The sequence below is a fragment of the Opisthorchis viverrini genome, assembly GCF_000715545.1.
Source record: "Opisthorchis viverrini unplaced genomic scaffold opera_v5_3, whole genome shotgun sequence".
In the NCBI taxonomy this organism is placed as follows: domain Eukaryota; kingdom Metazoa; phylum Platyhelminthes; class Trematoda; order Opisthorchiida; family Opisthorchiidae; genus Opisthorchis; species Opisthorchis viverrini.
This window is the reverse complement of record NW_008751659.1, coordinates 4290959-4296958: the sequence shown is the minus strand read 5'-3', so window position 1 is coordinate 4296958 and position 6000 is coordinate 4290959.

Here is a 6000-nt window from a genome sequence, read left to right as displayed (position 1 = left end):
CAGTCATTAAAATACGAATTCCGCACCTATGGTGCCCCTCGAAGACGTTTAAACATTTCCCAACAAAACTGCCCACGCATGAGTTACTATGAGGGTTCGATTAAATACTATCAGATATTAAAACTTCATATTAAAGTTTTCTTTCTCTAAACTATGATTTCAGGGGAATTTCGGGTGCTCGTTTTGGGCTCAGCGACGGGGCCAATCGCGCCTTGGACGCACAACACTTTTTTCTGCAAAACCCTTGTCGGCGATATATTTGTGCGTTCATCCAGTATTCAAAGCAAGATCAGTGTGGCTAGTTGATCAAGTTCATGATCTTCCCGGCATATGTAGCAAGCCACAGTGAAACACTGCTGTATAACGACGAACTTGCACCATTTATAACCAAATTTAGACTGGTAACAGTATTTATGGAGCAAAAATTGTTTACATCAACGGCACTTCCGCGCAGTTTGCATTCATAAGGACTTTGTACATTCTATAGTGTCCATGGAAATATTTCGGCAGTAAAAATATCCTCAAGTTTCTTCCATTGTGAGTCTCCTTTTTCTGCAATTTGCCATCTATCATTACACTAAGCAACGTATTGACAATCGGCGGCGTTTATCGACCTCAAAGGTTCTCTCACATGAACAAATCATCAATGTATATGATTTGCACAACACACAATCATATACATTTTGCATAGACATTCTGAAATATGAACTGGTACCCCTCAAAGCTTTGTATCTCTAAAGAACATTGAGTAGCACGAGGTTACGGCTGTCAGTAAAATGTTGTTTCCGCGCCACAAGTAGATCTTGAGTAAGTTTAATTTTTTAGTAAAGCTGCGATTGTATTGGAAGATTTTCAGGTTACGAATAGGTGCTGTCAAATGCTACATAGTTATGCAAGTTTTCTTGCTTTAAACTATGGTTTCGTGGAAATCTCGGGTGTCAGTTGAGAGCACGGGTACGGGCCCGACAGTTATTAGACTACATGAAGTCGGTTTCGGGAAGCATAGGTGAACTGGAGAACCGTCGTTAGTTATTGGATTCGGCTACAATGTGCATTTGGGGCCTCTTAATCAGGTGCATGGGCACGGGCGCGACAGTTACCTGAATAGCCAATGTGAACGGCAACGCGAACGCATATTAGTATGACGGGCTGTCGCTAAACGTCGGATTAGGTTACCGTATATAGTTGAGGCCTCACAATCGGCGACGGACATAGACACGGGCCCGGCAGTTAAGATACGTAGTCGGGGTGGGTTATCATGGTGACCGCTTTACGACTTATTTCACCGACAGAGCGTCATATTCCAAATAGGAATTTTACCATCGTGTAGGTAATTTACTTACAGTTATCTCCTGAAACTGGATTATCCATAGGCTGATTATGCATATTTTTGAAAGGGGATCATCCACGGAAATGGCCGTCGCATCTCCGCTGCACAATTCATGCTGTTGTCTAACAAGGCTGTACTTAATGGAAGTCGAGCTTAATAGGGGAATGTGTTGTGCCAAAGTTCACCGAACAAAATAATCTTATTTGTTAAATCTGAGGAGTTAAAATTAAGGAAACTTCAATGACCTTTTCTCTCAATGGAGCTCTAATGGGATTTTCTGAAGACAGCATTTTATTTTTGAAGAACATCGATTAACCCCAGAATATGTCACGGTACGATTTTGTTTTTTATCTCTCGTGTGTTCGTAACGAGGTGCGAACCGGTGATGGTCCGTGATCCTGAAATTTCGCTCATTTAAACAAAATGTCATGACCAAAATATCACCGGAAAGTGTAAATGGATTAGACTCTCTCCGTAAAACAACTTCAAAGACCCCATTATTTCGGCGAAAACGATTATGGTGTGCTTCTAGTTCGTGGCCCGCGGCGCTGGCAATCAGCATCCGGCGAATAGTTGACTATGCTAGGCTGTGCATTCCTTCGGCCAATCAGAGCTTGACTTGATGCTTTACCCGGTAGGCGTCACGTTCTCCTGGCCAATCGCGCGAAGCTTAGGCTTTGTCACCGTAGCAACGCCTAACTGAGGTGTGTAACGCGCTGGGCAGGTGTCGCCTATGTAGTATACGGTGTCTGTCATTTTGATTGAATCATATGTAAGTATTGGTGATGTGCAACCTTGCTTACTGGGCTTTGGCTCATGAGCTTTGTTTCTGTTTTCCATCCACAGAAATTGTCGCGAACACCTGTCTTCGGAGAATCACTGTCCCCTGGTGCTTCCATAGCGTGCATATTACACCTAACAGCTTCACGGCATCAAGCTGAATATTTTGGAGTGCAATTCAGTTCAATTGCCGTCCTAACAAAGCTACTGACGTCAACGACTTGTTTGGAATGAATAGTCAACGGCCTTGCTCCCTCTGTTCGAGAAAAGTTTTTGAAAAGTTTCAAGGCACTGGGCCTGGATTCTCTCTCGCCGGGCATATTCGATTACGGTGTAGCAGCATTTGTGGCTGAAATTCCCAGCTTACTGCAATATATGGAAAATACGTCCTCGACGAACAGAAGTTTTCAACTGTTGTGCCAAGAAAAGCGCTAGAACAGAGTGCGGAAACCAGAGGTTTCACTCTTACTGCGTGTGCCTGAAAATTTTTTCATGTCTCATCTAGTGCAGGCTCATGGACACCCGAATACGGCAAATTCGTGAAAACCACACCGACCGATGCTTCCCTGACCCGGAAGCAACGTTTTTCTCCGTCAGCCTCCTTGTTCTGCGACGTTGCCTTACCATTAAGTGCATATCAGAAGTGCATATCATCCCACTTATCCACCTTATACACTCTAACACCTGTGTACGCGTAACTTGCCTATGTGCATGGATAACTTGCCTAAGTTTCCTACCGAAAGTAGCGCTTGGCAGGGCTGTCACTCTCTCACCTCTTCAACTTCGTACTCCAAGCCACTGTAGAGACTCGATCTTATCGTTGTGTAGCGATTTGTGTATCTCAACGACCTATTGAACTGTAGTGGAGTGTTTCACTCTCACACCCAGGATTTTTCGTACTAAGTTGTTCCTTGCATGCAGATCTACCGAACAGGGTCTTCCGGTTATCCAGCCAACGTCTTTGCAAACGTCCATAATTGCCCTACTTTGCAGGTATTTGCACCTTAACAGTATGCCAGCGCGTTTGCAACCGTGGACTTCACGACCAAAAAAAATACCATTTCACATCTGCAGGTGCGTTGTGTCATGAACCGGGTTTACTTAGTCGCTGCGTACGGCAGGGCATATAAGCGAAAAGAGACGAACGATGATGTCTCGTTCCCTCCACTTTCCTTGAATCCTTCTCTCTTCCACCCTATTTTGTACATCCTCTGCAGGTCACGGTAGTAGTCAGTAACCACCCTAAGCACCCCGTAAATCAATTCAAGCGGCCTTTATCGTTCATATACTGAAGCAAGTAGAACAAGGATCTCTTGTTCGGACTGTAGATTCTCCGCATTGAGTTTGTCTATCGAAAGCAGTAATTCGTGGCACTGTTACCGTAACTGACCCCTTCTTTTCCCTTGCGACCGTGCGTCGCCAATGATTTCGAGGCTGCTGCAGCTGGACACCGGGATGGTTATTGTGTTTAGGCATCCAGTGGAGAGTCTTTTCTTGGTCTGACGTCCATTAAGGGTAGTCTCTGCGTGGTTTGTTCGGCAACGTTTTGTAGATATCGACAATGGCCCATATCTCCCAGTCTGTGTCTAGTTACGCCCCGATGGACCACAGCTTCGCCAAAGGTAGTTTGACGCTCTGGGTACTCCTTTACGACTGACCGAAAGCCCAAACGTCATTCTTGTTACTGGTGACTTGAACACTAGGGTAGGTAGGCTTGGCGCTGCTGCGGTTCAACTGGATGTTCGTCTTGGATTGGATACGAGACGCGTGGTCAACTTTTTGTTTATCAAGATTGTTCCTTTGCAGTACATCCTAGAAAAGCGAAAATCGTTTGGCTACTTGATTTTCACCAACGAACCAGCACAAACAACATTTCCAGTAGTTGACGGTGGCGAGGGTCGATCACTGCCTGTCTCTCTTGAACCACTCGTATGCAATCTTTGAATCCTTTCTCTTCCACCCTATTTTGTACATCCTCTGCAGGTCACGGTAGTAGTCAGTAACCACCCTAAGCACCCCGTAAATCAATTCAAGCGGCCTTTATCGTTCATATACTGAAGCAAGTAGAACAAGGATCTCTTGTTCGGACTGTAGATTCTCCGCATTGAGTTTGTCTATCGAAAGCAGTAATTCGTGGCACTGTTACCGTAACTGACCCCTTCTTTTCCCTTGCGACCGTGCGTCGCCAATGATTTCGAGGCTGCTGCAGCTGGACACCGGGATGGTTATTGTGTTTAGGCATCCAGTGGAGAGTCTTTTCTTGGTCTGACGTCCATTAAGGGTAGTCTCTGCGTGGTTTGTTCGGCAACGTTTTGTAGATATCGACAATGGCCCATATCTCCCAGTCTGTGTCTAGTTACGCCCCGATGGACCACAGCTTCGCCAAAGGTAGTTTGACGCTCTGGGTACTCCTTTACGACTGACCGAAAGCCCAAACGTCATTCTTGTTACTGGTGACTTGAACACTAGGGTAGGTAGGCTTGGCGCTGCTGCGGTTCAACTGGATGTTCGTCTTGGATTGGATACGAGACGCGTGGTCAACTTTTTGTTTATCAAGATTGTTCCTTTGCAGTACATCCTAGAAAAGCGAAAATCGTTTGGCTACTTGATTTTCACCAACGAACCAGCACAAACAACATTTCCAGTAGTTGACGGTGGCGAGGGTCGATCACTGCCTGTCTCTCTTGAACCACTCGTATGCAATCTGATCGTGTACTTGTCCGTTGGGGGTTTCATTGCACTTTTCAGGTTTGAGCAACAGACTCAACATGGCCTTCGAGATATCCCGGTGGTTAGGGCGCCAGCTTACGGATCGGAAGGTCCGTGGTTCGAACTCAACCTCAGCATATCGACTACTGTCTAGGCTTGGACAGCCCAGTAGTATCACAGCCTTCGTGCCTTTTTCATTTGGCATGACACTGAGAGCGATTGTTAGTAATAAAAGTACTTGGGGATTGAGTAGGTCGTGGACCCAGAAGTTGAACTAACGGACTTCCCTTATGCTGGTCCAGTGTCGGGTTATAACGACCACGGAAGAGAGACGTTAAGATGTACTTGGTATCGAACCCTGTAAATGCGGTACAACGCTGCCCGGTTCGTCCAAACTTTGGTCTCTGTCGACGCCCTGTTTCAACGGATTCGAGCGACCGGCCGAAAGAAGACAGGTGTCAGTGAAACAATACGCAAAAAAAACGGCAACTCGCAAAATCGTCGTCTTGAGCGACGGACTGAAAACAAGAGCAGTTGGGCTGTGTAGTTTGTACCTACAATACACAACATCATGCTTCAGAACGTGCAGTCTTTGATGGCTCAAGTGCGAATTCACTGACCGGAGAGTCCGTGGTTCGAACCCGACCCCTGCCTCTCGACTTTCCCTATCTGGGCTTGAGCAACTTGGCAGTATCCCAACCTTCCTTCTTCCCTAGGCACCGGAAGAGAGTTACAGCTGAACGGCTATCATATTATTATTATTATTATTATTATTATTATTNCTTTGAACCTGCACTCTGAAGCCAGATGGTAGGCCTCCGTGGAGACGTACATACCTGGGTAGTTGTATTGCTCCCATCGAAAGTGTATCTAACGAAGTCAGTGCATGAATCTCTTAAGCCCGAATCACGTTCGTCAGTTTCTATCACTTGTTGCGTCAGAAAGGCATATTACTGTGTCCGAAGGGTCGCAGTACCAAGCCGGAGCAAGAACTTCTATGTGGTTGCGAGATATTGTCTCCGTGGATAAATGATCTGAAGCGTCTCAGAACTGGCCACCGATGTATTCAAAGCGTATGGTAGGGATGGCTTGACTAATTCGCACCTTGATAAATAGAAAAGAGGCCTTCGGTTTTGCAGCACGTATAATGATTGTTAACAAGATCCAGCACCGTCCACTGA